The sequence below is a fragment of the Lepus europaeus genome, chromosome 7 (genome assembly GCF_033115175.1).
Source record: "Lepus europaeus isolate LE1 chromosome 7, mLepTim1.pri, whole genome shotgun sequence".
Taxonomy (NCBI): domain Eukaryota; kingdom Metazoa; phylum Chordata; class Mammalia; order Lagomorpha; family Leporidae; genus Lepus; species Lepus europaeus.
In genome coordinates this window covers 129,396,385-129,420,129 of record NC_084833.1, presented here as the reverse complement: position 1 = coordinate 129,420,129, position 23,745 = coordinate 129,396,385, and the positions used below count along the sequence as shown (strand labels likewise).

General features: G+C 37.2%; 1 pseudogene; it reads left to right on the top strand.

The window, feature by feature from the left end:
• The first annotated feature begins 4,176 nt into the window (after positions 1–4,176).
• Positions 4,177–8,289, top strand: LOC133764032 (heat shock protein beta-1-like; annotated as a pseudogene).
• The last annotated feature ends 15,456 nt before the right edge of the window (positions 8,290–23,745 follow it).

Below are 23,745 nucleotides of genomic sequence, written 5' to 3'. Positions count from 1 at the left end.
AAAATTATTTTAATAATTCAACATCTAGTTAAAAAGAAAACCTGCTAGCAGTATAGTAAAGCAATGGTTTCCTTGCTAATTAAGATTCTTTAAAAGATCCTACAACAAACAACACAATTAATACAGGATCACTGAAACCTTTTTTCCTGGATGTAACCTATGACAGGCTGCCTCCACTATCTCCAACTTCTTACCAGAAAAGTAGAGGAAAAAACGAACAACAACAAAGATCAATTTCTAAGCAATATATGGTCAATATATTGGAGATATTAAAATAGATTGTCCATAAAATCTAAAAACAAATACAACTGCTGAATAAATTTATCAGATTGCTGGAAAGATTAATATATAAAATCCAATAGTTCACCAAGTACAAGCAAGAAACAAATAGACAATACGCAAGATCAACAGGCAGAGTAGAAAACAAATACTGACAGAAGAAAAGGAAAAAAAAGGATTAAATGCGATATCTTTAAGCATTTTAAATCAATATTTAAAAAGTAATACAAATGACAAAACAGAAAAATGAGCAAAAAATACGAGGGAGAAGAAAGGCCCATAAGCCAACAGACAACATTCTAGCTCACCTGAAGCAGGTTACCGCAAGCTCCAGAAAGAATCCGCCCGGGAGGACAGGGGGACACAGGGCGACACAGCAGTGGCAGCAGGGAGGTGAGAGGCCCTCCTGCAACATGGAGGTGAGAGGCCCTCTTGCAGCAGGGAGCAGGGCCCAGGAGGGGCAGTTTCCCACCTGACCCATGCCTCCATTCCTGCTGTTTCCATCCACACAACATGAGCTTGGGGTGTCCCAGCCATGGAGGATGCTGATTGGCTGCGTCGTTTGTGACGTGTCATGCAAACTGTCCAATCAGGGAGGTGACATCCAGGAGTCTTGACGTCATAGTCGTCTGTCCTACAGTTTTGCGGGTGCGCCAGGTCCTAGGAGACGGCGCAGCTGCTGCGAGGCTCCCAAGCCAATCGGAGTCCGCCGCTTTCCACCTTCACTGACGGCGGGGGGCTGGAGGGCAGCGATGCTGGACACCTAGGAAGCTGACCGCCACGACACGGTGAGTGTGTGGGCCTGGGTGTCTGGGGGGAAGCGGAGCCACTGGAGCTGCTGAAGGGCCAGGAGGACGCGGGCCGCCCAGAGGTCATCTCTGGGCTCTGTGGGCACCACACTGCCGCAGGTGCAGCACTTTCCTTGGTCCCCTCTGACCCCGGGTTGGGGAGACTGGCGCCGGAGACCCCCGACACCCTGGGCCTTCCCTGCTCACAGCGACTTCGCATCCCTGGAGCCATCCCTGGGCAACTGTGTAGCGGCAGCCCAGCGTCTCCCCAGGTGTGCAGTGAGGACTCAACTGTCACTAGGGAGGCTGTGGGTTCTGTGTATGGGGTTCATGCGGGCCTGGAGCTGTCCTAATGCGGCCCTCGGTTCCTCCTTCCTTCCCTGTGAGGACTTGATTCCTCCCAGTTTTCTAAATACGTGTGCAGCAGGGTCTTGTCCAGGATGCTGACCTCTTTGCTTAGCTGTTCCTAGAGGGGTCTCTGTTTTCTGTTTCCAGTAACATAGTAAAAACAGATTAGGTAAGATAAAAACAGAAGGGTTGTGTGACTCTTGGTTTTTATCCAGGTTTTAGAGAGGCAGGAGGACCTGTAATTTGACATTTGGGTATCATCTTAGCACTTACAGGCTCCCTTGACAGGCTGTCGTCTGTATTAACACTTTCAAAATAGAGATTTTGGCTACTTAAATTTATGAGTGTTTTAAAAATTTTGTTCCAAAGAAAGCCTTTCCAATCCCAAAGATATGTCTAGTTTACTGTTATTTTGAGTTTATGTTTTCATAAACATAAACATTGTAGCTTCCTAATCAAGAATTAAAAAGAAAAAGGAAATTGAAAGTAAATAGAAGGCATTCAAAATGATAATAACGAATATAAATGATATGTTTTTGAGTACCACAAACCAGGATATATTTTTTAAATGTTAACAAAATTAACATACAAGTAAAGTAATTATAAATACAAATGGAAAAGTAACCCATTTCTTGTTTGCTTGTTTTAATGTTTTCAAGATTCTTGGAATATACTTGGCAGAATTTGTGTATATTCAATATATGAAACCTGATGTTTTATATGTGAGAGGATTTTCAAAAGTTATGGAAAATTCAAACTATCTTCTAATCTATTTTTTCATAAAGTTTTTGGAATCCTCTTGTACATATACACGAATCATGATGAAATGATCAGGACATATCCATCACCTTGCATTGTTACATTTTTAAAGAATACATAAGATATTAGCAAGTTGTGAGTATGTAATAGAGTATTCTTTTAAATACTGTGTTGAATATTTTAAATACTGTGTTTAAGAACTTGAATTAATTTATCTCATAACTGCAAATGTTTTCCCATTTCCTTTGCTCTGATCCCCTGACAACCACCATTCTTTTCTGTGATTGTGATTTTCTTAGTTTCCACACACAATTGAGATTGTGTGGCATTTGTCTTTTAGGGCTGCAACAGCTGGAGCTGGGCCTATCTGAAACCAGGATCCAGGAGTTTCTTCAGGTCTCCCACCTGGGTGCAGAGGCCCAAGCACTTGGGCCATCTTCCACTGCCTTCCCAGGCCATTATTCAGAGAGCTTGATCAGAAGAGAGGCAGTTGGGATTTGAACTAGTGCCCATGCTGATGCTGCAGCCAGAGGCTTAATCTACTACTCCACAGCATAGGGCCCTTTCTCATAAGTAAATTGATCTTTACAAAAAAACAAAAATGAAGCTTTCTCATGAAAACATAAAACAACTAATGCCTTACCCTGGGCTGGCATGGTGGCACAGCATGTTAAGCTTCTGCTTTCAATACAGCATCCTTATCAGAGTGCCAATTCAAAACCCAGATGCTCTGCTTTTGATCCAGTTTTCTGCTGATGTACCTTGGAAAGTAGCAGAATATGGCTTTGTATTTTAGCAATTGCCACTGATGTGGAAGACTTTGTTGAAATTCTGCTCCTGTCTCCAGGCTGGCCCAGCCCTAGCTATTACTGTGATTCAGGGAATGAACAACTGTGTGGAAGTGCTCTCTCTCTCTCTCTCTCTCTCTCTCTCTCTCTCTCTGTGTGTGTGTGTGTATGTGTTTTCCTCCCTTTCAAATAATAATTATTTCAAATAATAATTATTTAAATAATGGTGTTTTTAAAAAAGCAAAACACCACCTATCTGCTTCCCCAGAGTTACACTTCATCCTGAAATAGGCATATGTCCTCATAATTACTGTGCATGTTTAACTTTACTAAATAGGTATAACTAACTTGTATTAGTTATTTATTGCTGTGTAGCAGTCTCCCCAAAACATAGCAGCTGTTTGCCACCCTACACTGTTCCTGAGAGTTAGGGATGGATGAGTGGCTGGGATGGTTGAATGGTTGACTCTGGCCCTTTGTCTACAGAGGTCACTTCTATTTACTAGCTTACTGGCTGACAGAAATGCTCCATTCCTCATCATGTGATCATCAGCACAACTGCCTGGATATCTTCAAAACAGGGCACTTGGTCATCCCATAGCAAGTCATCTCAGAGACAGTGCAACTGAGCACCAAAGATAGAAGCTTTCATTTTATTATATCAAATCCTGAAGTGACAGGCAAATATTTTGCATGTGGGAAGGAACTAGAAAACCTAAACACCAGCAAGGAGGGTTCTTTGGGAGTCACTGTGTAGCTGTTGATTTTGTTATTAGAATCAAATTTTCTAAATATATGTTTCTATGAAATCAAGATAATTTGTTTTTACTGCTGTGTCATATCCTATTGTATGAATAGACCTAGATTAGGTATTGTCTGTATTGACTGATTTGAGAGTTGTTTCTGATATTTGCAATTATAAATAGTATTGCAATAAACAGATTTGTGTGGTGAAAGGAATCTTCTAGAATTGAAAATTTTAAGTGTTTTAGTATGCCAGTTTTCAACATTACAACAACTATCAAATTTTACTTCAGAAAAGCTAGATCTCCAAAATTACATATGAATTTCAGTTCCTTCAAACTATTACCATATTTGCATTTAATCCTATGCTTTGCCAGTCTATGTGTGATAGAGTGTCCTATTTCAGGTGGTATTTTCAAGATCACGTATCTTGGAATATGTTTATGGTATGCTGATCTTGTTCTCTGAAGATGAGGGTTTTTGTTAGTCTCATGTATGTTTTTCTACTTTTTTTTTAACTGATATGGATGGGTTCCTTGGGATATTAATTTTTCCATGTTGTATCTCCTAATTACTCTGATTTTTCTGTTTATCTGTTTTTGGTGTTTTTACTTACATCTTTTTAAATTTAGTATAATCAATCCCATCTTTCTCTCATGACTTTTTTGAGTGCCTTAAGAAATTGTCTGAATCTGAGAAAATATAGATATTTTTCTTCTATAGATACCCCATACTTTTTCTTATTTTCTCCTAAAATGTGAACTAGGAGTATAATTTTCTAATAACACTTGATTTTCTCAGAAATATTTGTTGAGTTTATAATGTTTCCCCCTTATTTTTCCAATATTTTATTATGAAAATTTAATATATAGAAACCAAATATCATACAGTGACATTCTGCATATAAGCCCTGTAGATTTAGTAATTTCTAACATGTTGTTGTGCATCAATTGGTGTGTGGGTACATTTTTTACTAAACTATTTGCAAATAAAATGCAAGCATCATGGCATGTCACTCCTCAGTATATCATTATGCATATTAAAAATATGGAAGTCCCTTATATAAACACAATATTATTATTACACCTGAAACACCAGCAGTAATTTACAAACAGATTTTCCCCACTGTCACAAAAATGTTGTTTTAATTATTTTAAGGGCCAAAATTGATGCCTTTGCAGAATATATCATATTGAGTTTTGCCTGAGTATTTCCTAATGTTATCAATTAATGATAGGTTAACCTCATATTTCCTGAAAATTTGAAGTTATATCTAGAGGCTTAGTTTCAAGTAAAATATATTTTGGCACAGTCCCCACTGAAAGTTTAATAGCCTCTTTGTCATGTACCAAGTTCCTGTATGTACCAGGGCTCTTTCTGAGCATCCTACTCTGTCTCAGGAAAGAGTTCTGTAACCCTGCACTACACCACATGACCCTAATTTCTGTAATGATACTAGAACAGGGGTCTGTAAGACCTGGATCTTTCTCCTTATGCTTAGTGTCCTACTTAGTTTTGCAGTTTTAATGAGCTTATCAACATATTTAAGAAATCATTGTGGGATTCTAAGTAGAATTACATTAAATTTATTGAGTACAGATTAATTAATGGCTGCATTATCTTTTCCCCATGAATGTACTAAATTTCTTCGTTTGTTTCCATCTTCTTTTATAGCCTACTGAAATGGTTTGTAATGATATTTTCCAAAAAGATTTTCTCATAAATTTCTTATGAGGTACCTCATAGTTCTTATTGTTACTGTAAGTGGGATTATATTAAATTGTATTTTCTAGCTGATTGTTTGTTGTATAGGCATATAACTGTTTTGTATATTAACCTTATTTGTATATTAATCTGCAAATAATATACTTTTTATAATTTCTAATCTTTGTATCATATATTATTCTTTTTGTAAAGCTTTTTGAGGCAATATTGTATAAATATTATGATAGTGATCATTTTTGTCTATGTCTTTCCTTTAAAAGGAAAATGTGAGGCTTTCAAAAAGTTCATGTAAAGTGCATGCTATGGAAATATAGATTTCAAGAAATGTTAGCACCAGATCAACAGATATTTTAATTCTGTTTTCCCATAAAGTGCTTTGAAGTGCCTTGTATGTCCTATGCTTCATTACTGAGCGTGATGCACAGGGCAGGTTGTTGTATTTCCCTTCCTATTCCTAAATGTAGAGATCGTGAGTTATTGTTAGTCAATTAGCATGAACAGAAAAACTCTTTGGCAGTTTCTAGTAACGTTAAACATAGGCTTACTTCATGAGACTCCTAGGTGTATGCGGAGACGTAGAGGTCTGAGTCTACTTACAGACCTAACTGGAAGGTTCATAGCTTATTCATAATTGTAGAACTACTTAAAACTACCATTTTTTTTCAAAATAGAAACAACCCAAAAGATCACCGAGGGAGAATAACCAAAGTATTAAGTCATTGGAACATGGCACAACAAATTTCTTTGTCCTGAACAATGCAATTCAATGTTTCTTTTTTATAAGTGTATGAAAGATAAATTTCATCTATAGACTCCTAATTTCCATGTGTGTAATTCTGGAATGACCCATACCCTTAACATGTGAAGACGCCAACTCATGGTCCTCTGGCTACAGTCCTTGATGAGGAAAGACCCCAAGTGGTGTCAGCTGATGTACATAGGGTGATTTCTGTCCTCTATCTATTTACTGTTGACACTGCTTAAATTTTAAGTTTTTGGTGTTCTGAGGTTTCAGCACAATGTGCCTAGGTGTAGATTATTTTTGCATCCTACCTGAGCTAATTTGTGCTCTCTGAATGTGATAATCCTACATCCATCATCAATTCTAGATCATCCTCAGCTGTCACCTCAGCCACTGCTGCCTAGTGTCTCCTTATGCATCTCCAATAAGATTAACTTTAGATTTCTTGTTATTTACTTCAGGTCCCTGAACAATTTGTTTATATTTTCTTCTCTTTATCTTTGGTATATTCTATATAATTTCTTCAGATGCATCTTGTACTGGCTCAATTCTCTGTTCAGCTCTGTGCACTGTCCTATTTAATCTATTCAATAATTTTCTATTTAATTGACTATATTTCATCTCTAGAAATTTTGTTCTATTTCTTTCAAATGTACAAGCTTGCTTTTCTATGGTATCATGTAATAATTTTATCGTGGCTTGTACTTTCTTTCTTTATGTAATTAAAAGGCAATAAAATTTCCAAAAGTTATAATACATGGTGCTCATGCCCTCAGAGTATCATTGCCTGAAGTGCTTCCTCATTTTTTTTTTTGAAACTCAAGGTCTATCATACAGATGTTTAAGTTTTTTACTAGCTGCTTAATCCAATCTTTTATTTTTAGAACAATACATGCTGTAATAGACACCATTGATATATGCCCATTCACAGAGGTGACGTAACCTCCAGATTAAATTACTAGAACTAAAATTGCTGAGTTAAAGAGAATAGGCATATATAATTCTGATGCATAACGTCATACTGCCTTTTGTAGATGTGATCATTGGAACTGGCTACCCCAGTTTGCTGGGTTTGCTTACAATGGTTTGTTTCTCCAGTCAGCCCTGCCAACATGATCTTTTCAGACTTTTAGGAAATTTACCAATATGACAAGTGAAAATGATGATTGCTAATTTTTTGGTTTTTTATTTCTGCAAGTGAGATTGACTTTCTGTTCATAAATCTAAAGATGTTTGTCCTTTTCTTTAAACAGTCATACATATGATGTATATACATAGTCTTCTCCATTTTTTCTGTTTGGTTTTTAGATTTTTACATTGATTTGTAGCAGTTTCTTATGTAATGAAGTAAGTCACCCATTATCTAGAGGATAAACTGTATGATTCATATCTTATAAATATTTAAGATTTTTTTTGCAGCTGCTTTGAACTTTATTTGGGAACCAGAAGCTTAACAGTATCAAAAGGGCACACAGGGTGGCCTCTTCGACCAGGCCTTGGGCTGGGGCGGCTGCCGGAGGAGTGGGCTCAGTGGTTTTGCGCCAGCGGCGGGCCAGGCTACCTGCGGCCCCTGCCCTCCACTGAGGCCCCCGTCGTGGCTGTGCCCGCCCACAGCCCTGCGCTCAGTCGGCAGCTCAGCAGCGGCTCTTGGAGATCCGGCACAAGGCTGACTGCTGGCGCGTGTCCCTGGACGGGAACCACTTCGCCCCGGGAGCTGATGGGCAGGACCAAGGACGGCGTGGTGGAGATCACGGGCAAACACCAAGAGCGACAGGAGCACGGCTACCTCGCCCGCTGTTCCACCCGGAAGTACACGCAGCCCCCGGCATGGACCCCACGCTGGTCTCCTCCTCCCGGTCCCCTGAGGGTGCGCTCCCCGTGGAAGCGCCGCTGCCCAAGCCGGCCACGCAGTCGCGGAGATCGCCATCCAGGTCACCTTCGAGGCCCGCGCCCAAATCGGCGCCCGGAAGCCAGGAAGTCTGAGCAGCCTGGCCAAGTAGAGTGGCCTCCTGCGCTGCCCAGCCCCCAGCACCCCGCTGTGCGCCCTTTTGATGCTGTTAAGCTTCTGGTTTTCACAAATAAAGATCTAAGCAGCTGCCAAAAAAATTCCTTATGATGCATTGTGTGTTAAAATGTTTACTTCTGTGAATTTAAATATTTCAGTCTTTGAGTCTGTTGGATTTACTGTCACATTTGAAGTGGCTTTACCTCATGGAAACATAGTATTTTATGATTTATTCAAGCTGTGTGTTATTTTACCTGCCTCAACTGTGTGGTTTAAACACCTCCTCCCTCTAGGTGGCTAGTCCATTTCCTTTAACATTTCTTGAAAGCCATCTCAATTAATTTGAAATCCCACAACTATTGTACACCAAATTCTAGTAAACATTTTAGAGACTTTTATTTAAGTATGTATTTTCTATTCTAATTCAGCAATACATCTTTAAGCATTAGTTCCCATTTTTCCCAAGAATCACTGCTGTGCATTTTTAATCGTCCTTTATGAACACTTGAACACTGACTTCAGCTTGTTTAGTTCCTTAAAATCTTCTCATTATGTTAGTGAGTGTGTAATCAGTCCATTCATGGCCATGGTGTGATTATTTGAAAAATTTTTATTAAAATAAAGAGAGCAGACTTCATGTATTTCAGGTACCAGGCTGTTTTGATTGTAACTGTCCTGTAGAATGTCTTAAAATCTGGTCTTGTGATGCCTCTAGCTTTGTTTTTGCTGTTTAAGATTGTGTTTGGTATTTGGTGTTTCTTTGCTTACATATGGATTTTAGCATTACTTTTTTAGATATGAGAAAATGTCCTTGGTATTTTTATTGGAATCTCATTGAATCTGTAAACTTCTTTTTGTAGTATGGATATCTTGATGACATTAATTCTTCCATTCCAAGAACACAGGTAGTTTTTCCAATTTTCCTTCTTCTATTTCTTTCTTTAAAATTTTATAAATTTCACAACCTTGGTTAAATTTATTCAAAGGTGTATAGATTTGTAGTAGCTGCTCTGAATGGTAGTGATATTTATGTTCTTTCTCAGCTGTGGAATTATTTGTGTATTCAAAGGCAATTGATTTTGAGTGCTGATTTTATATCCTAGCTTTACCAAGCTCTCCTATGAGTTCCAATAGTCTCTTAGTGTAATATTTTTTGTTCCTCTCTATATAGAATCATGTTTCCTGTAATGAGGGATAGTTTGAACTCCTCCTTTCCAACTTGTATCCCTGTGATTTTTATTTCATGCCTAATGGCTCTGGGTAAAATCTCCAGAATTATATGGCAATTGTGAAAGTAAGCATCATTATCTGGTTTCAGATTTTAGTGGAAATGATTCCATAATTCTCAAAATCAATATGATGTTGATTGTGGGTTTGTCATAGGTGGCCTTGATTCTCATGAGGTATGTTCTTTCTGTACCCAATTTTCTTAAGGCTTTTATCATGAAAGGATGTTATATTTTATCAAATGCTCACTTTTTATGTATTGAGATAATCATGTGATTTTCATTCTCAACTTGTTAATGTGATGTATCCTATTTATTGATTTGCATATGTTTAATCATCCCATATGTTCCATATAAATGATCTCTCTGACTTGTTATTGCAGTAGATTAGCTAGTATTATATTGAGAATTTTTGCATATATTTTCATCAGGAATATTGAAGTATACTTCTCTTTCTCATGTTTTTTCCTTGTTTGGGAATTAAGGTGATGCTTCCTTTTTTTCTTTTCACATCCCTGAACCAGTTTAAGGTAGTGTGGCTACATTTTTTTTCAGCCATGTTGAATCCAATCAGGAGTATGGAATTCTTAAGTAGAAATTTGAACAAACAAGATTTTTACAAATAAAATCGTTATGTTTCCTTTTCATGAAGCATCTTCATGTACAAGCTCAGTTTCTCCTTGATATTTATCTATCTCCTAGAGTGCGGTAGGCTATCACTGAACTAATTAAAATCATAGTTTATAACTTGTACTGTAGAGGAAATATGGCTGCAACCAGAGACAAAGAAAGAAAAATAGGCATCCCTTCCCAACACAAACTTTGAATAGTGGCTGCTCACAATTAACTACTGAAACGGCTACCTAGTGTTACCTTGTCTAGGGAGGGAAGATGTACTAAGTTCTGCTTTTGTAACTCCATTCACAAATCTGTCCTAATAAATCTGCCCCTGGTATCTCTTTTACAAACAAACAAGACCCCCCAACCATTGAAACTGTGGTCTAAGTCAGGTAGGCTGCAATTTAACCCTACCAATGCTGTAACAGGTAAAGCTTGATGCTTCTGAACCTATAAATATTGTAATAAACTTGGGATTGTTGCTTGGTTTTCAGGAAATGATTCCAGCTGAGCCTACTGGCATTATAAACTGCTTGGATTCTCTACTGTCTCTGATGCTTGTTTGAATGAGGGGTGTTTCCCACCCCAGGTTTCTGTAACAGTACATATTTCAAGTTATGAGAGCTGGGCTTAGTAACCAGAATCATAAATCTCCTCATTCTGAAGATCCATGTTTCTCTTGAAAAGAGGAAATGAAGTGGGTTGCCACTTTCTTTGAAGATGAAAAATGGTGACCAAAAAGAAATAGCATGAATAGCATGAAGTCCTTATGTGATTTCCTGATAGGGTCAGTAAGATGTATTTCTTCACTGAAACAACTTTCAGAGGATTTCTGACTGCAGCAGGCTCAGAAAGCAGCAGCTGCACTGACCTTCTGGTAGCACTGACTGTCAGGCATCTGATCCAAATCACCTGATTCAGGCTTCCATAGGAACAGTTCACTAACAGCTAAACACTCTCTGAAGAGGAATAAGTAATAACATGTGAAGTGACAAAAAGCACCTACTGCGTGAAATAGGATCAAAATAACAAATTTGAGTCTTATGCTAGAAAGATTTTTTATGTCATGGTTCTAAAATGAGAAAAAGTTAAAAAAATAAAGTTATAGAAATCATAAATTATTTATGTATTATTGGTAACAATGATTATAACAACTGATATTCTGAATATCAGAATAAATATAGTAGAAGGATTAATTTACATGAAGGTGGTTTGAGTGATCTGCTCAGATGCTATTTTAAAAGAGTAAATTTAAAAAAAATAGCCTCCAAAACTGAAACTTGCATCAGGAAAAAAAAGTGAGTGACTAGATGATATTTCTAGAGCTGGATCAAAGAACTCTGAAAATTCTGTGGCATAAAATGACTTGTTCTATGTTGAAAGCATTCACGTGATATCCTCAGTGTCTGGATAATTTGGGATGAGTTAATTTTGCCCTTTACACACCCATCTGCTACCCAATCTGGAACTTGGATTTGAACTGGAGCAGATGCAGCAAGATCAGCTTTTTAATCCTCTGCTCACTACTCATCCTGAGTCCGGAGAGTTTTTGATGCATGCTTACTGCTGCAGAAATGTTTCTACATGCTCCCCCCATTCCTTTCCTGTATCTGTGCTCAATTGAGCAGTGATCTGCCCCTCAGTATCACCTTAGCTTGTGGTCTTTTCTCATTATGTGCATGCACTTGTATTTATCCCTTCTATTCATCTACCATATTTACTTCATTGCCTTTCTGGAAAAAGAAAAACACCAAACAGTGATGCAATAAACTATTAGGACTTGATAGTGCCTTATCACGACAAAGGCAGTCTACTGTTACAAAATGAAGGCAACAAATAGAACTGTTTGATTTATATGTCAGCAATGCAGAAGTTGTAAAATACATAATTTTGGAAAATAAAAACTTTGGAGAAAATTTTCTCAACTATATATGAAAATGAACCATGACATAAATTATTACAGTTGTATAACTCTGATGATTGTGTTTCCGAATTTACCATGGGAATAATGAAAATTATACAGAAATAAAGAATACAAAACACTGAAGTATACTGCCATAGTACACTGTATATTCCTAGGAAATATGCTAAACTAAATGAATTTACTGTTTGATGGAGATCCTCAGTTTGATTATAGATAGACAGGGAGAGAGAGAGAGAGAGAGAGAGAGAGAGAGAGAGAGAGAGAGAGAGAGAGAGAGAGAGAATATCTTTCTTCTGTAGATTCACTCCCCAGATGGCGGCAATGATTGGAACTGAGCTAATCTAAAGCCAGGTGCCAGGAGCTTCTTCTGGGTCTTCCACATGGATGGTAGGGGGCTCAAGGACTTGGGCCATCTGCTGCTGCTTTCTAAGGCACATTAGCAGGCAGCTGGACCAGAAATGGAGCATTCAGACACAAAACAGCACCCACATATGGTGCCCACAATACCACAATGCTGGCCCTAAGATCCTCATTTTTAACTTTTCCACAAAGCAAATTAACTTCAAAGATTACTTGAGTGTTTGAATAAAAAATACATTTAACAATGTAGCTTAATTTCTCTTAGACTTTTTAATAAGAATACCATTAATGAAAGTTTGAAGTTATTGATGAAAGTTTAATGAAAACACCCTAATTTTTAAAAAAATGCATAAAATCTGCCCATGAATAATTTTATAGTTGTCCACTTACCATTTCATCTCATTTCTAAAATATTATAGATATGTAAGTGTTTTGATGAACTTGAAGTTGCCACACTATAATTAAATGAGCATAAAAATGCAAAGCTGTACTTAAATTCTTTGACATTTCTTAACATTAGTGCAAACCAGAGTATAAGGTTCAACTCTTTTCAATTGTTGACATTTTATATTCAAAAGAGGGAATTGGCTCTCAGAAGAGGTTTTGGCTTTTTAATGAATATAAATTTGTAATATGGACACCACCATTTCAGGCTCCAGTGTTCAGAAGTCCTGGAAATTCTAGGCATGCTTACAGGGTCTGGTTTTCCAATTCTCTGTTGTTAAGTTGATAGTTATACCATGTCAAAAATTGTCAAATGGTGAAATTTTGTTATTTTGACAAGGCTAAAAATTCTAGGAGTTTAGTAACTTTGTGAAAATTATTTTTTCTTTAGATATATTGGAAATATGTAGTCCTTTGCATGTATTATCTGTTTGAAAGGAGTCTCTCTCTCTCTCTCTCTCTCTCTCTCTCTCTCTCTCTCTCTCTCTCTCTTTAGTTTCCCAGATAACAGGGCAATACACTCTATTACTTTTGCTATTCTCTATTATCTGCACATTAAAGAAAGAGTGAAGAATGTCAGTATTACTGTTATGACATTGTTTTATGCGATTTATTTGTCATCAGAGTAGTTAAAAAAACACTCTGAAGGTTTCCCACTATTTCAGATATCCAAAACACTTTATTAACTTATATTTATGTTTTCTTTATCTAGTTTTTAGCTGATTTTAACTCAAGTGTGTATCATACTTCTGATTTCAAGGAGAACCAATTTCTCTAATTGCTCTACTTTGGATAGTCTCTATAAAAGGGATGCAAATGTTTTGCAGGATTATTTCAGAAGCAAGTGATAAATGAGTATGCAGGAATGGTGTGAAGTTTTCTCTTTTGCAAAACTGCTTTCTCTCCATGAGCTGACCTATCTTAGTTCCAGCAAAAGGGCAGTGGTCAGAGGCCAGGTTCTGCTGCAGTGTGACACAGCTCTTAGCATGATTCCAACCTGTGCTGTTTCTGGAGTGTGAGACCCTCTCTCTGTTCATGATAAGAACATATTTCTTCTGAGGATGACATAGCCAGCATGTAGAAAAATGGGCTCTTTTGCCTCATGTGCAAGCTCTCTGTATAAGAAATGCATTTGTAGTATCACTCTCCAGAGCTTCTGGATAGGTACAGATTTCACAATTGTTGAGAATAGGAGTTTAAAAATTAATGTACACTTTGAAATATATAGGTGATATAAAAACATGATATTTGTGCAGCATTAGATTTACATTTTACAAATTAGCTAACAATAATTAAATTTCAAAAAGCAGTTTATGTAGTTTGAAAAATATGAAAACAATGGTGAGTAGAATGATATAGGTTTTAGGCCGGCACTGTGCCTCACTTGGCTAATCCTCCAGCTGTGGCATCGGCACTCTGGGTTCTAGTCCTGGTTGGGGCACCAGGTTCTAGTCCCGGTTCCAGTCCAGCTCTCTGCTGTGGCCCAGGAAGGCAATAGAGGATGCCCCAAGTGCTTGGGCCCTGCACCGCATGGGAGACCAGGGTAAGCACCTGGCTCCTGCCATCGGATCAGCGTGGTGCGCCAGCCACAGCGTGCCAGCCCAGGCGGCTATTGGAGCGTGAACCAACAGCAAAGGAAGACCTTTCTCTCTGTCTCTCCCTGTCCACTCTGCCTGTGGAAAAAAAAAAGTAAATGTGGAACTTGTAGTGATGTGTCCAACTAGCATGGATGAAAAGTCAATAACAACTATTCAAAGGAGATCTTAAAATTCTGAATGTGGTGAGAACCCTAAGCAATAAATTAATAATGCAGCATCACACATGTAATACAATGAATGTATTCATATAAAATACTTTCTCTTGAACTAAAATACAAAGCATAGACAATTACATATAAAAATAAACCATTGTAGATTTTAGGTTTTGGTTTTCCCAAACAAATCTTTTATTCAAGGAATACGAGTTTCAGGCATTTCATAAGTACCACTTTAGGATATAGTGATTCTTCCCACCACACCTGCCCTCCCACCCACACTCCCACCCCTCCTCCTCCACCCTTTCCCATTCCCAGTCCCATTCTCCACTAAGATTCATTTTCAATTTAAGGTGTTTTTAGAGCTTTGTCCTCATGTATGCCTGTTTTTGAATGTGAGTCACATATAAGACTAATCTAAGACTACTTTAGCCATACTGCCTGTTGCCCCACTCTATATTTTATTTCCTTTTTAAAATTATTAATATATCCAACTAAATTCTTGTGCATCATTGATTTATATTCTGAACATTTATGGATTTTGACAATAAATTTTTGATGTACTTCTGTTTTAGACCCAGAATGGAGAGTTTAGAACAATGTGAGAGTAGATAGCAGTTCAGAGTACTCTTTTGCTTTTCAGTTTTATCTTATTTGACTACCAATAAATAAAGTTTAAGCCAACATTTCTTCTAAAATGTTTTTAATGAGAATTAGAAATCATGATTCAAACTATTTGCTAGTTAAATACCATTATTTATCCACCTTGCAGAAATTAATGTGTATGTAATATTTTCATATACGGTTGGTTAATAGATTGTAATGTCATTCAAAAAGCTTAGTGACACCATTTTGCCCTCGTTTAAAAAATGAAATGCATAAAAAGTAAAGATAATTGTGTGAGTATGGATTATCCATGTAAACATCTGTAAAGTTTATTATTTGAAATCCAAATGAGCGAGTTTTTCTCATTTGGAGTGCTTTGACATGTCTTTTTCCCCCACTTTCTTTGACAAACCAGTGTACATCTTGTAGATTCCCTTGTCTTATGTTGTCAAATGAGGTCTGGGTTAGAATAGCACTTTTCTACATAGGATTCCAGATTTTAAGTGTATATGAAAGTGCTTATGGGGATCCATGTGCTTGGGTCAGAATTTGAAAGAACTTAATTAGAATAGGGCATGCAACTAAAATGTTAACATCATTGACATTAGCAGTACTGTTAAGTATTTTTGAGTCTTTTTGTTCCTTATTTTATTCTTATTGTCTTTTTGATGTTTTGAAAATTTACAGCATGAAACAGTAAGACACTACAGACTGCTGCAGATGGAAGTTTATTTATTGTTTATTTTACAATAAATCTCATGTCTGTGAACAGTGCTGGTATTTCTTTTACTTTGTTTTTAAGTACAAATTTCACAAGGAGCTAACATCTGCCAATGGATGCATCTCAGTATAGACAGCAATCCAATTAGTAAAGTTGGGCACTCTGGGATTATGTGTAAACAGTGCCAGATATCTAATAGAGAATAAATGATAAAAACCTTAAAGATTTTATTTATTGTATTTGAGAGGTAGAGTTGCAGATAGTGAGAGGGAAAGGCAGAGAGAAAGGTCTCCCTTCCATTGGTTCACTTCACAAATGGCCGCAATGGCCAGAGCTGTGCACATCAGAAGCCTGGAGCCAGGCACTTCTTCCTGCTTTCCCACATGGGTGCAGGGACCCAAGGACTTGGGCTATCTTCTACTGCTTCCCCAGGCCGTAAGAGAGAGTTGGACTGGAAGAGGGGCAGCCAGGACTAGAACCAACACCCACATGGGATGCTGTGCCACAGGTGGAGGATTAACCTATGGTGCCACAGTGCTGGCCTTGGAATGATCAAAACCTTTAACTTCCACTCAGTTAAATTTGTGATTTAAATGTCCCAAATTTGGATTGGCAATGTGGCATGATGATAAAGCTGCAACCTGTGGTGCCAGCATCCCACAGGGATGCTAGTTTGAATCCCAGCTGCTCCACTTTTGATACAGCTCCATGCTAATTTACCTGGGAAAGCAGTGAAAGCTGCTCCAAATACTTGGACACCTGCATTCACATGGGAGAGCCAAAAGAAGCTGCTAGCTCCTGGCATAAGATTGGCCTGTCTCAGGCCATTAAGGGGAGTGAACCAGGGGATGGAAGATATTCTCTCTCTCACACACAACTCTGCCTTTCAGATAAATATATCTTTAAAAACAAAAATGTACACAATTTAACAACTGCAGATGTGATAGTTTAATTCTTTTTAGTAATAATGTACAAACACAGAAAAAGTAAGCTAAGAATTGCTTTGAATACTAGGTGATAAAAAAAGCATCATGGGATTCACAGAAGATTGCATAACTTATATGCACAAGGGCACATTGGACTATCTCATATGGGATGCTAGCACTGCAGGTGCCCCACAAAGCATTATTATAATAAATTTTTTGCCACAGTGTCTTGGCTTTCCATGCCTGAAATACATTCATGGGCTTTTTAGCCAGATTTGAATGCCTTAAGGGCTGATTCTGAGGCCAGAGTGCTGTTTAGGACATCTGCCATTCTATGAGTGTGCTGTCTATCCTGCTTCCAATGTAGTATCGCTCTCTCCTTTTTAATTCTATCAGTTAGTATTAGCAGACACTAGTTTTGTTTCTGTGATCCCTTTGACTCTTAATTCTAGATAAACATTAGAGATCAATGCAAACATTTGCTTCTGTACCAGTACCATGCTGTTTGATTATAACTGCCCTATAGTATGTCTTGAAATCTTGTATTGTGATGCCTCTAGCTTTGTTTTTGTTGTACAAGATTGCTTTAGCTATTTGAGATCTCCTGTACCTCCATATGAATTTCAACATCATTTTTTTCCAGGTCTGAGTAGAATGTCTTTGGTATTTTGATTGGTATCACATTGAATCTATAAATTGCTTCTGGGAGAATGGACATTTTGATGATATTGATCCTTCCAATCCATGATCAGAGAAAATTTTCCATTTTTCTACTTCTTTCTTTAAGATTTTGTAATTCTCATCATAGAGATCTTTGACATCCTTGGATAAGTTTATTCCAAGGTATTTGATTATTTTTGTAGCTACTGTGAATGGACTTGAACTTAGAAGTTCTTCCTCAGCCGTGGCATTGCCTGTGTATACAAAGGCTCTTGATTTTTGTGCATTGACTTTATATTCTGCTACTTTGACAAACTCTTCTATGAATTCCAATTGACTCTTAGTGGAATTCTGTGGATTCCCTAAAGAATCATATCATCTGCAAATAGGGATAGTTTGACTTCTTCCTTCCCAATTGTACCCCTTTAATTTTTTTTTTCTTGCTTAATGGCTCTAAAACTTCCAGTATTAAATTGAATAGCAATGGTGAGAGTGGGCATCCCTGTCTGGTACCAGATCTCAGTGGAAATGCTTCCAACTTTTACAAATTCAGTAGAGCGCTGGCTATGTGTTTTTCATAAATTGCCTTGATTGTATTGATGAATGTTCTTTCTATACCCAATTTTCTTAGAGTTTTCATCATGAAAGAGTGTTGTATTTTATCAAATGCTTTCTCTGCATCTATTGAGATAATCATATGGTTTTTCTTCTGCAGTTTGTTAATGTGGTGTATCACATTGATTGATTTGCAAATGTTCAACCATCCCAGCATACCAGGGATAAATCACACTTGGTCTGGGTGGATGATCTTTCTGATGTGTTGTTGCGTTCTATTGGCCAGAATTTTATTGAAGATTTTTGTGTCTGTTCATCAGGGAAATTCATCTGTAATAATCTTTCTCTGCTACATCTTTTTCAGGTTTAAGAATTAAGGTGATGCTGGCTTCATAGAAAGAATTTGGGAGGATTCTCTCTTTTCAATTGTTCTGAATAGTTTGAGAAGAACTGGAGTTAGTTCTTCTTTAAATGTCTGGTAGAATTCAACAGTGAATCCATCTGGTCCTGGGCTTTTCTTTGTTGGGAGGGACTTTATTACTGATTCAATTTCTGACTCGGTTATGGATCTGTTTAGGTTTTCTATGTCTTTATGGTTCAATTTAGTTAGTTTGTATGTTTCCAGTAATATTTCCATTTCTGAAAGATTTCCCTGTTTGCTGACATACAAGTCCTTGTAGTAATTTCTGATGACTCTTATTTCTGTGGTGTCTGTTGTTACATTCCCATTTTCATCTCTGATTTTACTGATTTGGGTCTTTTCACAGGGAATGGGTATGTGCATCCAGTCAGCTACACCACCCCAGTGACTTCTGGCCCTGGGATGTTCAGAGGAAGATAGGAATGGTGAAAGAAGGTGCAGGGCTGGGGAAGTACAGGAGCAAACTGGAGAGTAGAGACGTCCTCACCAAGATAGATCCCAAAGTGAGGGCAAAGGGTCCATTGTAATCCTTAACTGGCTAGTGTTGCACAGTTGGAAATGGTCCCCAGTGTCGTTACTCACAGGGTCCACAGTCAGGCATTCTTGGCCATCTGCCTGGTGCCCAGGTTCCCATGAGTACAGAGATCAGAGAGCCAGGGAGTCCAGAGGTCTCAGTTGGACAAGCCAACAACATAATGAGCCTTAATTTCTTCACCTGTGAAATGGGTCAGGATAGCCAACAAAGTCCCTGGGAAGTCATTTTGCTTCTGATCCACCTGCCTACCCATCTCCCCTCTCCATCCCTTTCCACATGGGCACTGACCCTTCAAGCCCACAACTCACTTTCTAGCTCACTAATAGCTCAGACTCATTGCATCCCAGTTGCTCTCAAAGTTAGAAATTATTGAAAGCAAGGTCATAATTATTTTAAAAATAAACACCAGCCACAAACATAAGGTATCAGCTATATGTATATATTTTACCCCACCTCGTAGGTCCTAAACATCTTCATTACTGTTTCTAAAAGGCTCGGTTAAGATTCATGAGGGGCCAGCACCACGGCTCAATAGGCTAATCCTCCACCTGCAGCACCAGCACACAGGGTTCTAGTCCTGGTCAGGGTGCCGGATTCTGTCCTGGTTGCTCCTGTTCCAGTCCAGCTCTCTGCAGTGGCCCCAGAGTACAGTGGAGGATGGCCCAAGTGCTTGGGCCCTGCACCTGCATGGGAGACCAGGAGGAAGCACCTGGCTCTTGGCTTCGGATCAGTGCAGCACCATCCATGGCAGCAATTTGGGGAGTGAACCAACAGAAGGAAGACCTTTCTCTCTCTCACTGTCTAACTTGATCTGTCAAATAATTTTTTTAAAAATGAAAATAACTTTAAAGGAAGCATCCTAGAGTCTAGAACTATATTTTATAAAATTTCTAAAGCCAAAGGATAATTTATATTTTATAAATTATATTAAAAAGTAGATATGATGGCATTTGGTGAAAACATTAATTGCAACTAAATTGAAGTGAATGTAAAACCATGAAAAACAGTGAATGTATAAAAAGCAGCATTATACCTCCTGGAATAGTTTTATGATAAAGTGTAAAGGATAATATTGCAAATTTTCATTGATAACTTTGGAGTCATAAAAATCAAAGAAGGCAAACATTATTTTAGACAGATCAGAAATTTACAAAATTTCAACATTTTGCCCATATAGCAACACAAAGTGAAAAAACTACCATTGGATTACTAATTATAGCATTAAATAGCAATGTACAGCACATTAAAGACAGAGATCCTACAAAATTTTTTTTTCAAATTAATTAATTTTCTATGCCATTTCCATTTTAACACCAGGTTGTTTTTTTTTTTTTTTTTTTTTTTTTTTTTTTTTTTTTTGAAATCTTTACCTAATATATACTAAACTGATCTTCTGTATACAAAGAGAATTGAAAATGAATCTTTACATGAATGGAAGGGGAAAGGGAGCGGGAAGGGGGAGGATTGCGGGCGGGAGGGAAGTTATGGGAGGGGGGAAGCCATTGTAACCCATGGGCTATACTTTGGAAATTTATATTCATTAAATAAAAGTTAAAAAAATAAAATAAAAAAAAAAGAAAAAAAAAAAAAAAAGAAATTTACAAAATTTGTGTAGGCGGATGACATCACAATGAAAATGGAAACCAAGATTGCCACTGGTCCACAATATCACTATTGTTTTACTAAGATGTTATTGATACACAGGTTACAGGAATAGATGCAAAAACAAAACAATAATAAAAAGGATGTACATGTTATGAATCAGATGCAATGTGATTACTGCAAGAACCAAGAAGTGTTTTTTGAAAGGAACAATGGTAGTATTAGAAGCAGACATGGGGAGTTTTCTGATAATAATGCACATTAATATTGGAAAATATGAAAACATCTCAAAAGCATAAAACAAAATACATACTGGATTTTACAACATATAAAGAATAAATTTATAAGTCTGAGGTTATACTATAGAAACTTTAAAATCAAAGGCAAAATTAAAGTTCCATGAACATCCAGAAAGAGTTACCTGGATAGAGTGAATGATCACAGTAGACTAACATCTCCATGAAGCTGTGCAAATGGGAGTTTCCAGGAAACCTACAAGATTTTTAGCTGATAACTTCACAATCAGAATGCTAGCAAAGCAATTCACAGTTTCATAGCTCTGGGTTGGTTTAGATTAAGATATTGCATATATGCACTAGTAATAGATATAATATCAACAAAGTGAGGATTTAAAAGGATATGCAGTTATGAAAAACTCTTGTTATTACTGTGAGAAAAAAGTTAATAATTGGGAGGGGAAATAATGAAAAGAGTAGATACAAGCAAATTGCCTGAAAAACCACACAATTACAATTACATTGCAAATGAATATAAAAGGGGCTAGCACCATGGCTCACTTGGTTAGTCCTCTGCTTGTTGTGCTGGCATCCCATATGGACACTGGGTTCTAGTCTCAGTTGCTCCTCTTCTGGTCCAGCTATCTGCTGTGGCCCAGGAAGGCAATGGAGGATGGCCCAAGTGCTTGGGTTGCTACACCCGCATAGGAGACCAGGAAGAAGCACCTGGCTCCTGGATTCAGAAAGGTGCAGTGCTGGCCATAGCAGCCATTTGGGGAATGAACCAGTGTAGGGAAGACCTTTCCTCCTTCTCTCTCTCTCTCATTGTCTATAACTCTGTCAAATAAATTTTTAAAAATTTATTAAAAAACAAATAAATATAAATGAAAAAAAAATTCTAGAGTTTTAGCAAATAAAGATCATGCCCCCTATTACAAAGTTAAAGATGTTTGGGATTCCTTTTTCCCATATTGGAGTACCTGGCTTTAGTATGATCCATTCAGATAATGATCAACCTTACTGCTAATATACCTTAGAGGCATTAAGTACTTCATTTCCTGCCATCTATATGGGAGACTATGTAGAGTTCTGATTACTGGCTTTGGACTGTCTCAGTACCAGTAGTTATGGAACTTAGGTGGGCAAACAAGTGGATGGAATATTTCTCTCTATATATCCTAATCTCTCATTTTTATACTCTGCCCTTAAAAATCTTTTTTTAAATATTTTATTACTTATAACAGCTCAGGAAACCATTTGGAATTTGTCTTCTTTTGTATTTATTTATTTCAACATTATAATGGTTTTCAGTTGCATTCATTTTCTTGCAAAAGACAAGATGTCATTCTTTTTATGGCTGAGTAATATTCCAACACATAAATATTAACAGAGTACAAAAATATAATGTATATGAGTAAAATTGATATTTTGAGAATTTATTCTTTTTACAGACTTTGTCTCTACCATTGTGGAACAGGTTTTTTTTTTTTTTTTTGTCTTACTATCTGTTGAATTCTTTACTTAATGGGGGGTTAATGTAACTAGTATAGTATAAACTAAAAATATGTCATTGTAAAGTTAAAATAAAGAATAAGAAATGGGCCAGCACTGTAGCCCACTAAGCTAATCCTCCTCCTGTAGCACCAGCACTCTGGTTAATAGTCCCAGTTGAGGCTCTGGTTCTGTCCCAGTTGCTCTTCTTCCAGTCCCGCTCTCTGCTGTGGCCTAGGAGTGCAGTGGAGGATGGCCCAAGTGCTTGGGCCCTGCACCCATATGGGAGACCAGGAGGAAGCGCCTGCCTCCTGGCTTTGGATTGGCACAGCACACCTGCCATAGCTGCCACTTGGGGGGTGAAACAACGGAAGGAGGACCTTTCTCCCTGTCTCTCTCTCTCACTGTCTAACTCTGCCTGTCAAAAAAAAAGAAGAATAAGAAATGAAAAAGGAAGGAGGTTGAGAATGTGGGCAGGAGGGAGGGTTAAGGTGGGAAATATCACTATGCTCTTAAAGTCATTTGTCCACCTTATATAAGTAAATATAATAATAAGCTAAAACAAGATCAATAACATAGATATTTTAAAAATTTGTTTCCATTATCCAGAATTGTCACACAATTTCAAAATTAAAAGGTAAACAAAGTCTCATAAAATTCATCAGCAAAATCTGTAACATATGTTATCTGGAAAGAGTGAATTATCAGGTCTTGTCTAAATTTTATCTGGACAATTGCATTCATAAACTTTGCAAAGATAGGGTTACATAATTTCAGGGGGGTTATGACATATTATAAGGAAAAAGCCAACAGTTGTTTGGCAGCATCACAATACCAGGATTAGCTTTAATTAGATATTACTATACAAAAAGTGGTTATAATTTCAAAGGCAGAAACAAAATGGTAAGTGGATGAAATTGTTGATATACATATTGTGATTACTGTGAAAAAATAAGAGGCTTGTTAAAAGCAACTGTTGAGTAACAAGCCAGTTTCAGATAAAGTGCTGAAAAATAGTCAGTTATAACTACATTATAGATAGGAAGCATAAATCAAGGATATGGTATGAAATCAAGGACATGTGATGAAATAAAAAACATTTATAATTACTGAGGAGAAATTAATAATTTGGGGGATTCATAATTGTAAGAAAAGGATATATAAGAGATGTTAGTGTGAAATAGGCCAATAAAACTACACTTTAAAATTAAAATAAAAAAATTGAGGAAAACTAAACCAAAGATCATATGACTTACAACAATGATATTAAAGAATATATCTAGAATTATTATGTTGAAATTTTCAACAATCAAAGATAAATGAAAATTCTCAAAAACTCAGAAAAAATTAAAAAATTATTACGCAGAAAGAATGACCAGATGAGCCTTAGATGTCTGAAAATATTTTGATCGTGTTGATGAAATCATAATTAAAATAACCAACAAGATGGTCATACATTCACAGTGTTAGTACTGGCCCACCATGCAGT